Source organism: Rhinolophus sinicus, linkage group LG01 (genome assembly GCF_036562045.2).
Source record: "Rhinolophus sinicus isolate RSC01 linkage group LG01, ASM3656204v1, whole genome shotgun sequence".
Lineage (NCBI taxonomy): Eukaryota > Metazoa > Chordata > Mammalia > Chiroptera > Rhinolophidae > Rhinolophus > Rhinolophus sinicus.
In genome coordinates this window covers 178,323,623-178,343,854 of record NC_133751.1, presented here as the reverse complement: position 1 = coordinate 178,343,854, position 20,232 = coordinate 178,323,623, and the positions used below count along the sequence as shown (strand labels likewise).

The 20,232-nt window shown below is 40.3% G+C and overlaps 1 protein-coding gene across 1 annotated transcript in view; it reads left to right on the top strand.

Annotated features, from left to right (window-relative positions):
• SATB2 (SATB homeobox 2) overlaps window positions 1-20,232 on the top strand; it is a 237,890-nt gene that overhangs the window by 26,218 nt on the left and 191,440 nt on the right. The gene's annotated exons all lie outside the window — the stretch shown is intronic.

Here is a 20,232-nt window from a genome sequence, read left to right as displayed (position 1 = left end):
TGCAGGGAGGGTTTGGATAAGAGTTTTGTAGCAAAAAAAGGACTTTCCTATTGGGCTCTGTGATTTCTTGCTGGCTTGTTATTCCTACCCAATACAAACTATCCTTTTTATAACTCTGCAGGGTATTTAATGAACAGTGTTTTATTGTAATAATGATTTGAACTACACAGTTGATTTGCTACCCACATGTCTACTTTTCCTTCTATTAAGACTGGTTTTGTGTGTGTTTCAAATAAGTTGATTGCACAGTAAGAGTGATGAGGAGGGTAGTTTAGAGGAAAAGAGTTAACAAGAACACAAGGGAGGAGACAGCCCATGTTTTGATGGTCTCTTAAGCGTATTTTTGTCCTGGTGCTCATATAGACACCGAGTGGAGCAAATGCACACTTCACGGAACAGTCAGCCTGGGCAAAGACTGTCCTGTCTTTGGAATTTATTTTGGAAGGAGAACAGAGGTGTGTTTTTCATTATGCCACATTGGATTTTCGAATTGGAGAGTATAATTACCAAACCCTGCCCTCAAACCACTGCAAAAACATCACATGCTTCTTACACACATTTTTTTCCTTCAAACTAGCACTCAAGTGCCCACCAAGGGCCCTGCCCACAGTAGGGTTAGTTTAAAATTCTTTTCAAACACAGTTGTAACATGGCTCTCATCCACAAAACAAGTATTATCAGCAGTTAAATCATAGGATTATGCTTACATTACAGATAAGTAGGTACATTTAATGTATAATAGTTATTATATTAAGACCCTGGGTCAGACTATATCTGTATATAAAACTGCTCTCCAGGAGTCAGGCTTTCAGTAACACGCCAGGATTTCTTTCAAGCTTTAATGAACCTATGCTACAAACTTGAACTTTAGAAGGTCAATTCAGTTTGGAGTTTAACTTCTATTTAATTTAAACTTGAGAAGCACTGCTAAGGAGAAATGAAGACAGAAAGAGACAGATACTTCATGCTTTTTCTCTGCCTGAGAGCCCATTTGGGGTCAGTGAAAAAAGTCTGAGCACTGGGCTTTCTTATCTTCCCCCTTCTCCCCGCACATTGCAAACCTGTGATTCTCCCCACTCATCTCTGCAGGCTGGGGGTGGCAGTTACTGAGGCTTGCTGAGCAGAAGCAGTTTTTTTTATTGAATTGCATTATATCAGCTTAAAAGATTTAATGCAGCTTTTTGAAGAACCTCAGTCAAGTGGAGTAGCCTTGGCGGGGAGGGGGGGAGTTATTTATCACCTGGGTTAGTGTGGAAAATATACCACGAGTATAATGCAAGATAATTTTAGGTGACACATTAACATTTATCATTTTAATAGTTAAGTGTTTATAATAATAATAACTTACATTTAAACAACACTTACTATGTGCTGACATTATGCCTTACATATATTAACTCCTTTAATCCCCATAGCTCTAGGAAGAGGGTAGGTATTAATCATATTATTGTCCCCTGTTACAAATGAGGCACAGAGAGATCAAGTGATTTATCCCTGGTTGTTTAGGAGGTTACAGGGAAAGCCTGCATCTGAACCTCTACAATAGTCCCTCCTATATGCAGAAGATACGTCCCAAGACCCCCAGTGGATGCCTGAAACCACTGATAGTACCAAACCCTACATATACTATGTTTTTTTCTATATGTACGTACCTATGATACTTATAAATTAATTTATAATTTATAAGTATACTTATGAAGTTTAACTTATAAATTAGGCACAGTAAGAACTTAACAATAACTAATAATAAAATAGAACAATTATAGCAATATGCTGTAATAAAAGTTTTGAGAATGTGGTCTCGCTCTCTCTAAATATATCTTATTGTACTCTACTCACCCTTCTTCTTGGGATGATGTGGGATGATACAATGCCTATTTGATGAGATGAAGTGAGGTGAATGACGTAGCCATTGTAATGTAGGGTTAGGCTACTACTGACCTGATACTGATGTAACAAGCACTTTATGAGTTCTCTTTAGCATATTCAAATTGCACGTGTCATTACTCTTAAGAGATGAGGCCATTGTTTTGAACATAAGTGCTGTGATACCTTGACAGTTGATCTGATAACCTAGACAGCTACTATGTTACTATGTGACTAACAGGCAGGGAGCATATACAGCATGGATACACTGGGCAAAGGGATGGTTCACGTCCTGGTCAGATGGCATCAGATGGTGCCAGATTTCATCACACTACAGAAGGGTGTGCAATTTAAAATTTATGAATTGTTTATTTCTGGAATTTTCCATTTCCTATTTTCTTCCATGGTTGACAATGATAACTGAAACTGCCGAAACCGAAACCTCCTATATTGGGGGACTACTGTACAATCTAGCTCCAGTGTCTATGCAAGCAACCCCTCTCCAGCTCTTCTCAACCAGCATTCACTGAGTGTTCTGGGGCACCCATTGTGTATAATGAATTATCTTCTCACCTATGCACCTAGAATAGTTATAACTACTACATGCCATCCTTGGGTATCCAGTGTACATCCCAGTGACTTCAGAGAGTCACTCAAAATCATTTTTCACTTAAATTTCTCTCACATAACCCCTGTTGAAAAGGGACATTTGGTTGTACTATATAATATCCACTAGAGAAATATATAACTAGCAGTATTAATTAGTGCTATGGACTGAATATTTATGCCCTCCCCCCATTCATATGTTGAAGCCTAATCCCTAATATGATGGTATTTGGAGGTTAGGCTTTGAGAGGTAATTATGTTTATATGAGGTCCTAGGGGTAGAGGTCCCATTATGGTATTGGGGAACTTATAAGGAGAGGAAGAGCCCAGAGCATGTCTGTGCCCTCTGTCTCTCTCTCTCTCTCTCTCTCCCCCCCTCTCTTTGTCATATGATGACACAGCAAGAAGACAGCCAGCTATGAAGCAGGGAGCAGCCCTCACCAGGCACCAAATCTGATGGCACCTGGATCTTGGACTTCCCAGCTTCCAGCACTGTAAGAAATAAATGTTTGTTGCTGAAGTCACCCAGTCTATGGTATTTTTGTTATAGCAGCCCAAACTGATGAAGACAATTATCTATTATTGTATAAAAGGTCACTGCAAAACTTAGTGGCTAAAACAACAAACATTTATTACCTCATAATTTATGTAGGTCAGAAATTCGGGAGCAGCTTAGCTGGGCAGTTCTGGCTCGGGAACTTTCATAAGGATGCAGTTAAGACGTTGACCAGGGCTGCAGTCCTCTGAAGCCTTCACTGGGACTGATGACTTACTTCCAAGATGGCTCACTCACAAGGCCATTGAGAGGAGGCCTCAGATCTGCTCTACACAGACCTTTCTGTAGAGTTACTTGATTGCTCCCATGTTATGTCTGCTAGCTTTTCCCAGAGTTTGTGATCTAAGAGAACAAGGAGGAAGTCATGGTGTCCTTTCTGACCTAGTCTTTGAAGCTCATACTGTCACTTACCATTTATTTACAAGTGAAATGGTAACTCCGACATACATGCAAGGCTAGAGACATTGGCCTACACCTTTTAAAGGGAGGTGTGTCAAAAATGGAAATCAAAAAGCTCCATACTAGCAAATCTAATCTATGGTTTCAGGGGGATTATCTCCTAGGTTATACTGAAGTAGGCATGGTCTGAATTAAATTTTTTAATGTTACATAAATAGTAATACAGATAATGTGCTAAAATAGCAAAAATTGTGAAGATGGTATATCTATCTCCATCACTTTGTGTTCTGTTCGCTCCTTGTTTAGCGTTATTAATTTAGTCATTCTAAAAGGTGTGTACTGGTTTCTCAGGGTGGATTTAATTTGCATTTCCCTAATGACTAATGATGATGAGCATCTTTTCATGTGCTTATTTGCCAATTTTATGACTTCTTTGAGGAAATGTCTCTGCAAATATTGCTCATTTTTTTTTACTGGGTTGTTCGTTTTTTATGGTTGAGCATTAAGAGTTCTTTATATATTCTGGGCATCAATTCTCTGTCAGATATCTGATTTGCAAATATTATATTACAGTCAGGGAGCTGTCTTTTTATACTCTTGTGTATAGTATTAAATGAGGATCTAAGTGTTTGTTTGTTTTGCATGTGGATATTCAATTTTCTCTGCATAATGTAAAAACTTTCTTTTTCCCATTCCATTGTTTTGACATATTTATTGGAAATTAATTAATCATAAATGTAAGCGTTTCTTTCTGGATTTTCTATTACATTGATCTATATTTTTTCCTTATGCAATATCTTGAATATTGTAGCTTTATAGTAAGTTTTAAAACCAGGTAGTGTACATCCTTAACTTCATTGTTTTTCAAAATTGTTTTGGTTGTTTTAAGTCCTTGGCATTTCATGTAAATTATAGGATCAGCTTGTCAATTTCTTAAAAAAAATAAAAGCCTGGGATTTTTATAGATTATGTTGAATCTATACATCAATTTGGGAAGACTTGGCATCTTAACCATAGTCCATGGACAGGTACCATCTCTCCACTTATTTAGATCTTTCATTTCTCTCAGCAAAGTCTTGTAGTTTTCAGTATACAGGTCTTACATTTTGTTAAATTTGTTCCTAAGTATTTTATTCTTTTTGAGGCTAACGTGAATGAAATTGTTTTCTTGTTTTCACTTGCAGATTGTTTGTTGCTAACATATAGAAACACAATTGATAATTTATATTAATCTTGTATACTGTGACCTTGTTAGTCCTGTTTTTCAGTTGTAATTGTTCTTATAGATTCCCTGAGATTTTCTACACAAAGAATCATATTGTCTGTAATAAAGGCAGTTTTACTTCTTTCTTTTCATCTGCATGCCTCTAACTTTTTCTTTCCTTATTACACTGGCTAGCACCTCTAGTACTATATTGAACTGAGGCATTGAGATTGGAAAGTCCTGCCTTGTTCTTGATATCAGGAGAGAGCATTCAGTCTCTCACCAGTAAACATAATGTTAACTGTAAGTTTTTCATAGATGCCTTTTATCTGGTTGGGAAACTTTTCTTCTATCCCTTGTTTGCCTGTAAATTAAGAGAGGGCACCCTATCTGTGTAAGAGAGCTCATCTCTATCTCTCCTGGTTTCAGCAGCTTTTTTCTGCCTGCTATCATTTGCCCTCAGTGACTCATATGAATTCAACCAAGTACAAAATCCAAAGAAACAATCAACATATTTTCAGTCTCTACAGTGTGGACAACATGAGCTTTTAAAGCAAGTACAATCTGCTCTTCTAGAGCCTATTTTTCTTTAATAAGAAGTAATTATTATGCTGTTAGTAATTAGGGTAAGGATGTCAATATAATGCAGAAGTCGTGTTCAATGTCATTTTCTGAGCATTTTATCATTTTGTGCCAACAAGTAACGTTGACTGAAAGTAAAGTCCCTAATACAGCTGAAGCCTACAAAGCCATTGGTGTGAGTACAATGCCCCTACAGTCTTCCCCTCAGCCCAATTTACCTGATCGGCTGCTTCTCTCCGGTACTGCGTGTTTTGCATTTTTTGCCATAGTTCAGCAATTTCAGTTCTTCCTTTCATTTACCTATTGCTGCATAACAAGCTACCCCAAAACTTAGTGGTTTAGGACAGCATAAATATTTTATTTACTTATGTCCTGGCAATTCTGACAAGGCTTGGAAGGAACATCTCTTCTCTGCTTCACAGCATTTGGGGCCTCAGCTAGGATGACTCCAGTAGGTTGGGGGCTGGAATAGCTGGGGGCTGGTTGAATTTTTGTCTCTCCCTCTCTCCTTCTCTCTCTCTCTCTGTCTCTGTCTCTCTCTGCTCTTCCCTCTCCTTCTCTCTCTCTCTCTGTCTCTGTCTCTCTCTGCTCTCCTCGCCTCTCTCCTCTCTCCCCCTCTACATGAACAGCTTAGGCTTCCTCACAGCATGTTGATGTCAGGGTGGTTGAACTTCTTACATACTAGCTGACTTTTCCCAATACCAGCATTCCCTAAGTTTGTGGTGGAATCTCCAAGTCTTCTTATGATCTAACCTCAGAAGTCCTAGAACATCACTTTTGCTGCATTCTATTGGTCAAGCAGGTCACTAAGTCCAGCTCAGATTCAAGGAGTAGGAACTAGACTACTTCTCAATGGGAGGAAGAGCAAAAAGAATCTGTAAATACCTTTTCTCTGTTAAAGTCCCTTTCCTCAAAATAATTTAACTTTTTAAAATTGAAATTCCATATTTCTTATATTTACTTTTTATTAGGAATTTATCATATCTTTTTCAGTTGTCATAGTATATTCATTTTAAATTGTGCTAGTTGTTATTTATTTAGGTAGTACTCTATTTGTCAAATTCCATAGGTTTTTTGCACCAACTATATTTTCTCCACAAACTTCGTTGTTTGGAGTGAAACATTTCACAGAACTCAACATTTTCAGGTATACATATATCACATATACACAATTACAGCAGAAACACCTGTGAATGAATATGCTTGCAGTCGTAGCTTCTTTATTGAGTCTTGCAGGGTTCTGCTTACTCCCAGCATTTCTTAAGAAGCCCCAATCTCTTATTTTACCCCTTGATCCCAATACAGAGAAGTACATCGTTATATCAACAACACTCACTCTTCAAGCAGAAGCTGCCACAAAGAGGCAGTAATAAAACTGATCTTCTGTGATGAAGATGGAGATTTACTTCGAGGAGAAATTGGGAAAGTGCTTTTTCAGATTACTGTTGTTTCTGTTTTAGTAATTTAGCACATTGTTACATATGTGGCATGACAGAGAATTGCATGTAGGGTGAGCTGAAGACATAGAAAGCGTTTCAGTTGGCGTAATGCCCAGAGGAATGGGGGAGGGGCGGGCTGATTTGTCATTCAGATGCTCTTCTGAATCTTTTCCATGCCTACTTGCATTCTCATCACCCCTTCGTTAAGTCCTTTTCAAAACATAGGAACACTGTAAAGAAACCAAATACCATTTACAACTCAAGCTAAGATATTGATTTTCCTTCTGGCCACATTCCCTGTGGAAATAAAAACACATGCATGTAAGTGTGCACGCACACACATGTGCACACACACGTGCACACACATATGCACACACACACGTGCACACACACACAGCTTAGCACTCAGAACTTGAGCACCAAGGGTGGGTCCTAGCACCAGATTTCTAACTTAAAATTCTGTATCAAGATAAGAACATTCATAAACATACTATATAAGACTAAATTAGTAGTACTGTTAAGATGAAAGTCATGACACCTTATAGTTACAGACCAGATTGCAACAGAAATTTCTTGACAACCTGCTGTATATTAAGCACCACATGAGAAGGAGGTATGAAAAGAAATAAGATCATTCGTTTCCTATCATTTAGCTGCTTGGGCCAAAAACCTAAACTCCCTTTGGCGTCTCTCTTTCCCAAACCCTCAGTAACTGCTACAGGCATAGAACCCACCGTCCTGAGTATGTCTAACCCAGACACTCCTCACCAGCCCCCGTCCAAGTCACCACCACCTCTCCCATAGACTAGTATGACAGGAGTTTCCTAATTGTTTGCCCTTCTTCCACCCCACCCCACCCACCCCACCCCACACTCTGTTCTCCATGTAGCAGTCAGGAACAATGTTGTAAAAATGAAATCAGCTCACTCCATCAACATTCACAACAAAATCCAGACCCCTTACTGTGGCCTTCGAGGCCTCTGCCTGTCTCTGCGTCCTCACATCCATGCTTCACTTCTTGCTCACTCCAGCCACACAGACCTGCTCGCGGTCCTTGGAGCACACCTAGTTTGTGTCCAGCTCAGGTCCTTTGCGCTAGCTGTTTCTTCTGCTTGGAATCTTATTCCCCTTGCCTGGACTCCTGCCCCAAGATATTCACTTGATTTGGATCTCTGCTCAAATGTTACTCCCTCTGAGAGCCCTTCCCTGACCTAAAATATCATAGCTAACTTAGCAGAGATGCTCAGTTCCTCACTCTGTCCCTGTACCCTCACTTGTTTGTCTTCCTAGCTTTTTTCAGTAGCCAACATTATGTTAAATATTTATTTTTTATTTTCTTTCCCACTAAAATGAAACTTCAAGAGCTTTCTCCATCTTCACTGCTATAATCCTAATACCTAGAACAGTGCCTGCCCGATAGTAAATACTTCATAAATATTTGTTAAATGAATGTATGAATGAAAATCTGTCCTGGCGAAGGTCTGGTCTGTATTGAAAGGCAAGCTTGGCAGCAGCCATGGCCATACAATGTGACAGTGCTGTGACGGATGCATGTATAAGGTGTTTGGGGAGCACAGAGGATGGAGTCACTGACTCTTCTTAGGGAGGAAAAGGGTGGACGTTTTTCATCTGCATCTGAAAGGATGAGTAAGAGTTCATCAGATGGAGAAGTCTGCAGAAGACATTTCAAGCATAAGGCATGGTGGATGCAAAGGCCTGCATGTAAAAACCGTAAGGTAGTGTGGAAGTGAGTCATTCTGTTGTTCCTGGAAAGCAGGATACACAAGCACGCTGCAGAGGGACAAGAGCGGAGAGTGGCAGAGATGAGTTAATCAGCTTGGAGCCAGAAATGACTTTCCAGGGAACTTGAAAGAGCCATTGGATTTGAAGAAGGTAAAATAATCTTCACTGTTTTAGAAAGAGTTTACTGGCAGCTGTGTGGCGGATAGCGTGAGGCAGGAAGGCTTTGCTGTCTGCTGGCAAGAGCCAAGTCATCGCAGTAAGGCTGGAGAGAAGAGGATGGATAGGAGATGCGTTGTGAGAGAGAATTGAGAAGGCTTGATGATGTAGAGGTGGGCGACAATAGAAAAGGAGAAACAAGCTTGCAGAATTTTAAACTTGGGTGACTACTCCTTTATCCTGCTAAGGAATGCAGATGGAAACCCAAGTTCAGGGAGCAAGGAAGAAGAATAGTTGTCATGCACTGTCCAGTGTCCTTCTTTGAGCCCCTTAGTAGCCATTTCCAACTTTCCAGCTGTAGGTTAGTGAGGAGCCCACCTGCCCCTGCTTTGCAGCAAATTGCACAGGGCTGGGCTCACACCTGCTTCTCCCTTCCACCCACTGAGCCTCAGTCATTAGGTCATGCTTGGATGCCTGCCTCTCTCTTCCCTTAAGACAAAACCTCTCCCAGGTGGCTCTTTGTCTCAAAAATAGATTTCTACAAATTCTGCCCCACCAGACATGCTTAGACATGCCAAGTCCCAAGGGGAACAAGACTTAAGCTCAAGCCTGGACCTACTCAAACTGCATATATAATATTATTGGACTTCCATTATTATTTGTATGTAATTTTTAAATTATACAACGAATACATGAATACTTTCTCATTATAGAAAATGCAAACAATACAAAAGTACAGAAAGACTTGAGAGGATCTTTTCACGCCCCCTCCTTGAAACAAAAAAGTCCCACTCTCTCTCTGAAGAGTAAGATGTGTTTCTTTTCAGTCCTTTATTCTAACAGAGAGAGAGGGAGAGAGAGAGAGACAGAGAGAGAGAGAGAGAGAGAGAGACACAGAGAGACAGAGAGACACAGAGAGAGAGATTACATATAGAAACAATACGTGGTTTTATGCTATCTTTGGGCTCAGATTATTTTGAAACCTTTTTTCACTTAAAAATCTGTCTTCCAAGGTTTACACATCAGTAAGTGTAGATCTACTTCTTTCTTTTCAAACTACTGAATAGTAGTAGTCCATGGCAGAGATATATATTTGTCATTTAATCATTCCCCTTCTGTTGGATACTTTTGGGTTGCTTCCAAGTTTTCAAGATTATAAATGGTGCTCTAGTTAGTATCATTGTATACTTTCTTTTGTATACATTCACAAATGTTTCTCTGATAGATTCCTGCAGGTAGAATTGGTGGACAGTCCTAAAGGTATTCCATTTTAATTTTGCTATATGCTGCTAGTTTTTCTATCCCATCTTAGTAGAGGCTTCCAGCTGTTGGTACTGAAACAAGAAAATGTCCTGAAATTGTCACATCAGATTTGTCTCAACATGATCTATACTAAGGCTAGCACCAATCCAGGGACAGCCCAGTGACGACTCTGGTAATTGTGCTGCATCCCAGAAGGCTAGGACAGGAATGTTTGGCCACAGGCACAATTCTTAGGGCTTTTTAGCTTTTCTGGGGCCTGCTGAAAGGTTTAAGAACTGAAAAAAAATTATTTGCTTCACCATATGAAAAGAAAACTAGGGGTGGGGGGTGGGAGATGAGGGTAAGGGGGATCAAATATATGGTGATGGAAGAACTGACTCTGGGTGATGAACACACAATGGGATTTATAGATGATGTAATACAGAATTGTACACCTGAAATCTATGTAATTTTACTAACAATTGTCACCCCAATAAATTTAATAAAATAAAATTTAAAAAAAAGAAAAAGAAAACTAGAACATTGAGGTTAACACAGGTTTATTAAATAATTACAAGAAGCATGTGTCAACTTTATTGATATTAGATTAGTACTTAGAAGGGTTTCATGATTGAACAACCCAGAATTCTCCTGAATTTTTTTCCTGACCTGCTCTACTCCTAGGTTGAGAGATCAGCACGCGACCTCCTGGCTTGTCTTCCCCACGTTCTGGGAAGAGATTGACTAAGAAAATAATTTCAGGACTTCTTTTTCCCTCCCCGGGTCTGGGTGTCTTTTTAAGGGGGTTCCTTTCTTCTCTTCAGGATGGATGCAAGTTTGAGGACCACAGTTTGGGGAGAGAGTGACCTTCTCCAGGAGGGGGCAGTATTGGGGAAGGAACTGCATTTGTCAAGTGGCAAACAATGGGGAAAATTTTTCTTCAGTCATCTGGCAGAAGACAGGAAAAGCAGTGAAGCCCTCAGTGGGTGGGTGAGGCAGGGGCTCTGGGTCAAAGACTCTCGGTTGTGGAGGTGGCAGGTGATAGATGGGATCTCCCTCTGACCTCACCTTTTATTCTGAATATCAAGCTTTTTTGTCAATGTATTTATTTTCCTGTAGCGCTTAATATCTAATGTGGCAATGACATAGCACTCTACTTTTCATGGTAAATGTATCCTAGCAGCACTGTGGGTTAAACAGTCCTTACGGGTAGGCTGAGGTCGTAATCAACAATGTTTCTATGGGAAAATGCTTTGGGGCTTCCAACAGTGGATTTACAGATGAAACTTTGGAGCACAATCCATTCCTGACGTGCCCTGTTCACATGAACCACATATCATATGAACAGAGATTTCTGTTTTCCAAAGTTCCAGTTTGTGATTCCCTGAGAAATGTTCTAGGACAGGGAGTTTTTATTTCCAGGTTCTTCTGTAATAAGCTACCAAGTACTGTGTGGGAAGTTTTATGGATTGACCTGGCTATTTTAGGTTGCTTTTCAGTCCGGTGATTTTGTAGTTTACGAAGTGATCCATGGAGTTTGGCAGCTTGTAAGGACTAAAAGCATTTCTAAGAGTACAAACATCTTCTTTGGCTTTTTGGGCTACAAAACCCAAGGGCTTCCCCTGAGTGAGGATTGTTGGGTCTTCCTTTTTTTTTCTACTGTCTCTTCCCTACAGCCCAGCCTGACGCTTTCCAGGGAAGTGGATCTGTTAAAATTCCAGTATAATGGCCCACCCTTTTCTCTGTGAAAATTACCGGATTGTCAAAGTCTCAGTAGATATATTAGATATCTGGTGACCTCAATCCACACCTGTGTGAGACAATGGAGGCTGACTTGTTCCCTTCACCGTGGGGTTCCCTCCTATACAGTCAGGAAAACCCCAGGGAAGCATCAGGGCCCACCAGTGGATTTCATGCTTGAGAAAGCCTCCCAAATGTTTATTTATCTGAAAGAAATCTGCACAGGAAAATGAAAACATCCAATGTCTTTTGCTTTTGGCTGAAATTGTATAGACTCACCAGTTGAGACATTGGCCATACGGAGATGAGGAAGAGAGAGTCCTATTTTCAGAGTTTTCACTGTCTAGCAGGAGACTTGGTAAGTACTTCACACATGCTTGTTGAAGTAAATTGAGAGCCAAGAAACGGAAGTGATCATGTTCACGGAAGTGATTATATTCACTCACAGTCCTTAAATCACCAGAACCCTCAGTTATCCCCAGTCTGGGCCACTGTGCTGAATAGGCCTGTCCCTATTCACAAGGAGGTGAGTAGCCACCCACACCTTTTGTTTTGAGGAGCCCTGTAGGGGTCCCATACCCCCAGCACACCTGCTACTATCTCCTCACAACTTAACCTGAAATTCTCACCTTAATAACATTTTGGGAGACGTTAAGCCACTGTTCCCATTCAAATACTTAAGTTACTAGAAGGAGAGGGAGAAACCTGCATAGTTCAAGTGTGCATGTATGGGGTGTGCATATGTGTGATTTGGGGTGATTATTAAGAGAAAAGGAAGAGTAGAGAGGCTGGACGCCTCTCATTCCTTCTTAATATCATTGGGCCACAGAAATTTTCTATCAGGATATCTCACTAGCACTTTGAAAGCCCTGGAAACTTGGCTTTGAAGATATAGGAAAGAAAATATCACTAAAGTGCTATGCTGTCCAATCCAGTAGCCACCAGACACATGTGGCTCTTGAGCCCTTGGAATTCATATCGTCCGAATTGAGATGTGGTGTAAATATAAAATACACACTGGTTTTCAAAGACTAAACATGGAAAAAAAAAACCCATAAAATACCTCATCAGTAATTTTTTTTTAATTTTCTCCCCATATTCCCCTCATCAGACATTTTTTTATACTGATAACATGTTGAAATGAAAATATTTTGATATATTGGGCTAAATAAAATCTATTAAAATTATCAGGTTGGTGCAAAAGTAAGTGCGGCTTAAAAGGTTAAATATAATTGCAAAAAACCGCACTTACTTTTGCACCAACCTAATAATTCTACCTGTTTCTTTTTAGTTTTTAAAAGATAGCTACTAAAAATGCTTACATTACAGACATGGTATTATTGGACAGTGCCGCTCTAGTGGCTGGGAGAAAAGACCCCACCCTAGAGGACACTGAAGTCCCTCCCTGCATGGGCAGGGGGGCCCAAGGAATGAGACTGCAAAGGCAGAAATACTTCTAGGAGAGGCTTCCACACAGGGGTGGTAACAAAAACTCCCCTGTGTGTCTGGTTGGCAGCCAGGCTAAGAACATAGGGACTCCCATCCACCCTTCCCATTCCAGGCACTTCGAATCAGTTGGTTAATTTCCCTCCTGTTGACTCATACTGCAGAAGAAGAGAGGAAGAATGGGGTGCAGAGCCCTGTGACTCTAACTAGATTTGGCTTGGGATTAGCTTCTGAAGTGATCCTTGTACCTTTGGATCCCAGTTTCTACATGGAAGAATCTACATTGTAGATTACTGAGATGTTTGATAGGACCTCGATATCCCCCGTCAGGCTTGGAAGGCTCGTAATTCTATTGATGTGGTTGATTTAAACATTTCAGATAATACATTTTATTTGTAAGAACTTGTTTTATTGTTTTCGTAAACTGACGTTGTGGATCAGTGCATAGACATTGATATCAAACCAGAAATAACTGGATTTTGCATAGTAGCTTACAGTTTTCAATGTCCTTTTCAGCACATTATCACTTTTTATTGTCACAACATCTTGTGAGGCAGGCAAGGCATGTATAGATTTTTATCCATATGTCATAGCTAAGAAACAAACAAAAAATAGGTTGCCTTGACCAACATTTGAAAGCTGTTAAGTGACAGAATTAGGGCTAGATTGGGGATGATCTCATTGGAAACCTTGGCTTCTGGTCTTTGCTGGCTTCTACTGGTATATAGAGGGTCACCCAAGTGGGCCAGTGGATGAGTGGGCCACAGATTCCTGAATTCAAGGAATTCTGTCCTCTTTAGAATCAAGAAATGAATTTACCAGGCCTGGATGTCAAGATTTGGAAAACTGCCATTTGGGGATCCAGGGAAGGAGCATAATTGGAGCCGCCTTCCACTCCGCAGGAATGCCTTTGAAGTCGGCGCCTCTATGTAATTCCCTCAGGCGACCTCCCTGGAAGCTCGCTGGAAGGCCCAGCCGGTTCCTCCACGGAAAGAGGTTCTGAGCTGCAGGCAGAGCCCAGCAGAGGGTGCTGAGAGCCTACTACTTTAGGGCGGGACGGGACAACAGTCAGCTCCGCAGAGCTGGACTGCTGGAAGAGGAGGAAACCTAAGGAAACAAGGGTTCTAAGAGGTCTCCTATCAGTAGGATGATGATGATGGCGATGACAATGACCATATAGTAGGGGCCAGGATTCACCTGGTGGGTATGGTGTGCTTTGGAAATGTTAGAGGGTCTGGAACAAGTCCTCAGTTTCTACCATGTGTTTGAGTTAAAGCAGTTAATCTTGAGATGGCAGCCAACAAGGAGCAGGAAATGTGAGGCAGGGAATCCAAGGCCTGGGGAAATAGTAGCAATCATATCTGGGGCACTGCCACAGGTTATTTTGTTAGGCTGGACTGCCCTTTTGTGATTGATTTACAGATCACCATGATCACTGCCATGGTACATGGTGGAAAAATAGGTTCAGTTTTTGTCTAGATCCCAGCACATCATTGCACAGCCAAACTTAGAACCACAATCATTCAACAGAGTGCTGGAATGAAAGGGTACCCAGGCGATGGTCCTGTCCAATGCCCTCATTTTATAATTAAGGAAAATGAGATCCAGAAATGGAAAATTCCTTGCCAAATGTCACATAGTTAGTAATGACCTAGGATAAGAACTAGAGACAGTGAAGCATCAACATCATGGTCATGAATACAGGCTTTGAAAACAGATATAGCTTCAAATCTGGGCTCTGACAATTATTTGTCCTGCGACTTTGCGCAAGTTATTTAACTTTTCTGATCTTAGTTTCCTCATCTGTACAATAAGAATTTTAAAAAGTATTTACCTCAAGGATCCTAAGTGGGATAGTAAGTATGAAGCATTTACATAGTACCTACTCATTGTAAAGATTTAGTAAATAGTCACTGAATGATAAAAATGATATTATTATTAGAATTCAGCTTTTCTGACTTCCCTGGCCAGAATTGACCTTCTATACAATTCAGCCTTCCCCGATTCTCCTCAAGTCTTTTGCATGCCTGGGCAGTTCCCAATTTATTAGTTCTGCTTGATATCTTCATGGAAGATTTATGAATCGCATTAAAGAAGTTACTTGACTTCACAGTTTCCCTGCATATAAAATAAGGTAAAAGTAGTTGGGCTACAGGCCAGCTGGTATAAGAAAAGGAGTCCTAAGTGAGTGGCTTGAGTAAGATAGGAGCTTGTTTTTCTTTGATGTAACCGTCCAGAGGTAAGCAATGCAGGCCTAGTAGGACAATCTGCCATCCGTTACATTTCAATCTCTTTTCTAGGTTCAAAGTGTCATTTCCAGTTCTTGTATTTTCTCATGCTGACAAATGGGACCAGAAAGTCCTACTCCTTTTAAAATTAAAATCAGGAGTAGCACCCATCATTTATCTCACTTGATTGGCCAAAATTTGGTCACATGTTCACACTTAGCTGCAATGGGAACTGGGAAATATAGGTTTCAGCTGGGAAGTCACATGACTGGGAAAAGAAGAACAGTATTAGATGAAAGCCTAAGTTTGTCACAAGCTCCTTACTGTTACAGACATGGGCGTTACTATTAATGTAAGTGGTGATATTTCTCAAGATCCTTTCAACCCCACTTTTCACAGAAAAGAAAAAATTTAATTGCCTAGAAAAGTAACTTCCCGCAAAAACGGTTTGGTTTTTGGCTTGTGATTCAAAAGTAATTTAGAGGCAAGGAGGCTGCTGGTGGTCATAGAAAGAGTGATAAAGGATTACTAATGTAAAACAGAGCTGGAAAATGAGTGGGAGAACCATGAAGCAACTGAGAAAACTGATTTGCTGGTGGGAGGGAGAGAATAAACAAGAAAGCGCTGTGCTGCAGTAGGAACTATGGACGCTGCTTTGACCATTTGGGGGGTTACATTCCCTTCCGTGAAGGAGATGCCCCTCCAGCACAGGGTTGACATGGAGCCCCTCTATACCTGCTCAGTCTGGAGAAGGCTTCAGGAGGTTAGTTCAAGAGTCTGGATCCATGAACACTTTTTTGAAAAGCTGGAAAACAGTTTCCCTCATGCAGATAGTAATTCTAGAATTTTAGCATCCTCTTAGCTTACTTTAGGGCCACCTGACGGCGATCAGGCTAGTTTGTGAGATGCTAGGTAATCTAAGCTCTGGAAGAAAATGATTGGGATAGGAAAATCCAGGCAAGGATTCCAGTGGCTATGCCCTGGGGCTGGGACTCCAGGAGGCTGGGAGGGCTTTCTGAGCATCTTTTGGAGCAAAAATTAATATAAGATCCGGTATTATATTATATTAATTATATTATATTATATTATATTATATTATATTATATTATATTATATCCAGTCTTATATTATAGTAAAATAAGACCGGGTCTTATATTAATTTTTGCTCCAAAAGACTCATTAGAGCTAATGGTTCGGCTAGGTCTCATTTTCTGGGAAACATGGTACTACTCTGGGGTTGGCCCTCAGGACTCTGACAGGCTTATCCTGCTACCCTTCCAACTTGTCTCCTTGCCACACACCTTTTATTCCTCAAAACCACCCTGTATATTGTTGCCATGATAATTCTCCAAAGATCTTTGTATTATGAGCCTTCTTTACCTCAGAATTTACCAAGTAGAGTTATTCTAGTGGTTTTCTTTTTCTTTTTCTTTCTTTTTCATTTTTGTTGGGGTTGGGGTTTTTCTTACCAGTACTTTTAAATTTCTCTACCATAAACATGTGTGATTTTTGTAATAATAAAAAGTTGAAGTCACTTTTAAATGCCTCAAAAGAAGGGAGGTGGGCAGTTGGGAGCTACCGTGGCTCTCATATTTTCTTCATCAAATCTGTATCCTTTTGGGTAATAATTGAGGTCTCCATAAATAGTTCTACTCTATTTACCTAACATACTCTCCCTCAATTCTTCAATCTGGGCTGTTATAGTTTCCCCATGGCATCCCACTTCTGTTTCTATCAAACCATGTCTCCCCAGCCTTCTTAAGTCTTAATCAGCTTTCCAGATCTAGTTAAAATTTCACCTTCCTGGATTATTTCAGTTCTTAAACATATCTATCACTTCTATAACATTTTATTTATGTCTGTACCACACCCCTTAGAAAATTGATGATGCCCTTTTAGTTGTTGCCAACTCTTTTCCTGGAGTGAATCTTATATCATAAATGAATTCCAAGTTCTTTGAAGATAAGGGTGAGTTCTTCTAAATTCCTTGCTTTCCTCACACCATCTGGCATAGTTCTAAATGTATATAATAGGTAACCAATCCATTGATAATTATATTTTGAGAACTTTATTCACATCTTAACTGAATGATTTAACATGTGTCAGACCACAGGGTCCCCCTTCCTACAAAATATTCAAAGGACGATATCAAAGAGATGGTAATCATGAATACAAACAAGTAAAAACTAAAGGGGGGATTTGGGGTATCAGTAACAAGCTAACTATGTGGACTTGGAAAACATCACCTTTGCCCTGACTTGCCAGCCAGTCATTCTCTATGTGACTCTTGTTGGCTATTCTGACCACTGCCATATATATGAGACCATCTTATGTCCTTAACAGATTGTGCACTTTATTATCTACACCAGGCTCCTTCCCCCACCATTGTGTTCATTTGTCTCAATTCCATCAGCTCAGAGGTATCTTTCTCCAAGAAACAGTTCTTAAATGCCGTCAGTGAGATAGTGATCACTTCTCCTCTAAGCCATGCTTTCGAAATAGGCTACTCCTCTGCAATTGTCACTCCAAAATATAAGCTTATATCATAGTACTTCGGGCTATGAAATCTGTTTGTTTACCAATGTTTTGTCCATCATCTGAGTGGTTAAACAGAACATAGTCCCATTAGTAGTTGACCTTAGATTGTAAGTCCTTAGAGGGTGCACATGACGTAGTTTTTAACATGCCTGGGGCAGTTCCTGGTCTGAAAACACACTTCAAAATGATTGCTAAATGGCGCCTTTAAACAAGGTCACATGAGTTAAAACTCATCTCTGACTTCACACTGTTAGGCTGATGACAGAACCAAACAAAAAGTCTGAGTAGCTCAGATCTACTAGTTAAACCCAACTCTTAATTAGCAGGGTGACCTTATGCCAATTATTTAACTTCTCAGAACTCACTTTTGAAAGTGAAATGAGGATGACAACAGTACCTAGCTCAGAACTGTTTTAAGGATTAAATGAGATAATGCACATAGAGGGCCTAGTAACATTCATAGCTATTATTTTGTAGTTTTCATTATTCCTTGAGATTGAAGGTAGCTGAGTAATAGAATGTATAAGCCAATAGCTTCTTAGTATAGTTTTTGAATTGAATTGGTTCTGTGATGTCAGTAGACCGTCTGTGTTTTGAGGTCCTCAATGTCAGTAGAAGCCTGAGCATTTTAGCCAATCGGTTTGGTGGCTAGTACCTATCCCGATCCGTCCCTGATATTACCAGGACTGAAAAGATCTACAAGAGCAATAAAAACAAATGGCTGCTTTGCAGGAGGGGACGGAAAGAGTGAGAGAGTTGATACCTCAGACTCCATAGTACTGTTTTAGTTTACAGTAACCCAACCCACCCCAAAGAACCAGAGGGTTTCATCCTTGGACAAGGGCTCCCAGCTGGATGGTGGCATCTTCCCTTAAGCTGCTGTAGATTTGGTTCATAAAAAGCGATTAAATTGTGTTTAGTGTGTGGGAGTGAATGTGGTCTGGAAGGTCATTGAAATTTTATTGTATGAATGTTTCAAACTCATGTAAATATCTAAGCAGAGCTCACAAAGGACAAAACATTGAATCAAAGAGAGAACCAGACAGAACAGCATCTTGGGTGTCTCCCTTCTGGCATTCTGTTCCTGGGCCTTGCAGCTCTGCGTTTTAATATCTACATCTCTAGTCAAAAGCAGTGGTAGGCCAGGTGTATAATGAGCCTGCTAGCCAGCTGAAAACTGACTTGGCTTAATATGTGGACTTCAAGCAATCCCCAGGATAAGAGGCACAAAGCTGCAGGAGGGAGGAACTAGGTCTTTGGGGGTCACTCCTACAGTCTGCTCTGCTTTTGCAAAAGGCTCAAGAGGCAGCTCCTTTGAGGCTTCAAGCAGAGTTCTTGGTTTGGCAGTTGGTCTTCCAGGTAAGTGAAGAGACTGGCTTGTTATTGCTGCTCTTGAATGCTCTGCTTTTTCACTGACCCCTTCTCAGGCTGCTAGTGCTCTCAGTGTAGCTAAAAAAAAAAAAAAAAAAAAATACAGCCCAGAGAAAAATCTGGCCACGATGAGAATGGCATAGGAATATATAAACTGGGTGGAGAATACTGTTTATCACGGGGACTGAATGATAAAACGTTCTACCTGCCTGAGCATAGCCTTCCATGGAAGACTTTGAAATGACCTCGCAGCAGATAGTCCTGGTAATCTCTGCCCATCTCGCCCAGCTGAGGAGCCTCTGGTGTAGGGGAAGAAAGAGTGCAAAAGAGTTAAGGAAAAGGTTCTAGAGAGATGATTAATAAGATTCAGAAAAACTTCATTGGTGATGAAGTAATATAAGATACTTTGCATTATTTTGTCTAAAAAGAATGAATCTAAGAGAACAATGTAATCCACCCTTCAACTCCTTATTCGTATTCAGGGATTTGCAGAATGAATTAAGAGAAAGAGGGCCAACTGGATTAGCAATTCCCACATCATAATAATATAGTGGACACTTTTAAGGTTTTACTGTGTTCCAGAAACTGTTTCAAGCAACTCACATGTACTATTTCATTGAATGCTCACAATTTTATGAGCTAGCTGTTGGTATTATTATGCCCATTTGACAAAAAATGGAAAATGAGGCTCAGAGAGATAAGTTAACCTCCCTAGTTTTATGCCAGTAGGTGGCAAAGACAGAATGTAATTACCCTGCGGGTTTAAAATTCTGAAGCACAGTGCTTCATTTCCCCTCCAATATTTACAGAAATTTTAAGAATTTTTAATAGTCATTAAAGTTCCCACTGCAGGATGATGGATACTATTGTTTAAATACATTTAATCTTTCAAAAAAGAGGATTTTTTTCCTGCACCCGCTTCAAGCACACACTGCGTAACCTTCTTAAATGTAGTCACAGTTCTCTTTTCCTCTCGCCATCAGACTTGCCTAGCTAACAAGTTCTTCACCTGCAGTGTTCCCTGGGGTGAGGAGAAGAAGCACACAATGCTCCATCCTTCATGGGCGTCTCCATCCAGTTTGTCTTGGAGAAGAGAGTATCTAGACTCCAGCCTCA